A 1,403-nucleotide genomic window follows, 5' to 3' on the forward strand; every position below is an offset into this window, starting at 1 on the left:
AGGGAAAAAGAATTCTGGAGAAAACAGAGCTGTTTTCTGTGACACATTTTAAACTTTCATATTAAAACAAAGAGGTAGAAATCATTGTTTTCACCAACATAGCTTACATGAGTTTCAAACAGAATTGAACTGTGGGATAGAAACCGGAGTTTTGCCTGGTAGTCCTAATAACCTGGTGTCAGCAGAAAATGTAAATGCAGAAAGACCATAGGTACACAACTGCTTTCATTTAATATTACAAAGAATTTTAGTTTCTGAAGCAAGTCTTGGGACAAAAGGATTGTTTTGCTACAACCCTAAGAACAAGCTGATTTTTTTTGCAATTAAAAACCAAGTTTTTTTGTACTAGTACAGCTTTTTCTCAATAAGAAGATAAAATTTTAAGTGGCCATTTTTATTCCTGGTACTGAGAACCATAATGACAACAAGCAAAGACTGTGACCTTTTTTCCATCGCTTTGGTAAATGAGGAGCAACAATAAAGACAAAGACTAAAGTTCTTCTTACTAACAGATTGAAAGAAAGCAGAAGCTAGGGAAAGGCAATCACAGATGCAGACCAGAACTTGACAGCAGTCAAGACGCTCAAGGTAAAGCAGGAAAAGGAGTGTTTGCTCCCTGCAGGAAAATGGGTTTGGGAGGTTGTAAAGAATATCTTTTGATATCTCAAAGAACTCCATTCTTCTTCAAAGCAGCTAAAAGTGAAAAGGGCAAGATGAGGCTTTGCAATGGTTGACGACTGTCAGATCCTGCCCCACTTTTGGCTCTCTCAACAATGGATTTCTCTACATGGTAGTTTACAGAATACTACCTGGGAGAACATCCTCAGCTAAGAATTGGGACAAGCTATATTCTTCAGAAATGGCACTGCTACAGCACAGTTCAGAAGGCTTCTTGTCAATTTACCTTTATTTCTGCTATTTGCATGAATGACTGGGGAGACCAAACAGCCCCACCTACCGCCTCTCTCTTGAAAAGCAGCTCTACCTAACAGGCTACACTATCTCATTTTAAAAAACAGAAGATTTGAGTACATAAAAAAAATATACTAGACAGACTTTGTCATAATTAGAACAAAAACAAAAATCAGAAGCCATTACAGATTTTCAGCCTGTTTGGGTTTTTTGGTTTGTTTTTTTTTTGGGGGGGGGGGGTAGTTTTGGGGTTTTTTTCCCTTCAGTACTGATTCTAACACTGGTGCAAAGAAACAATTATTTTCTCTCCGGCAGCCTCTTCCCCATTTTTGCTTGCTACTAACCCTTGATTTCTTTGCCAACAGGGATCTGCTCCCATTTTTCTCAAATCTCTTTTCTACATGGCCCCACCTCCACCCCCTTAAATCTGCAGAGACTGTGCCATCATCTCTCCCTGATTGCCATTTCAGCACTTTCTTTCTTAAAAATCA

The sequence above is a fragment of the Fulmarus glacialis genome, unplaced genomic scaffold (genome assembly GCF_000690835.1).
Source record: "Fulmarus glacialis isolate BGI_N327 unplaced genomic scaffold, ASM69083v1 scaffold952, whole genome shotgun sequence".
NCBI classification, from domain to species: domain Eukaryota; kingdom Metazoa; phylum Chordata; class Aves; order Procellariiformes; family Procellariidae; genus Fulmarus; species Fulmarus glacialis.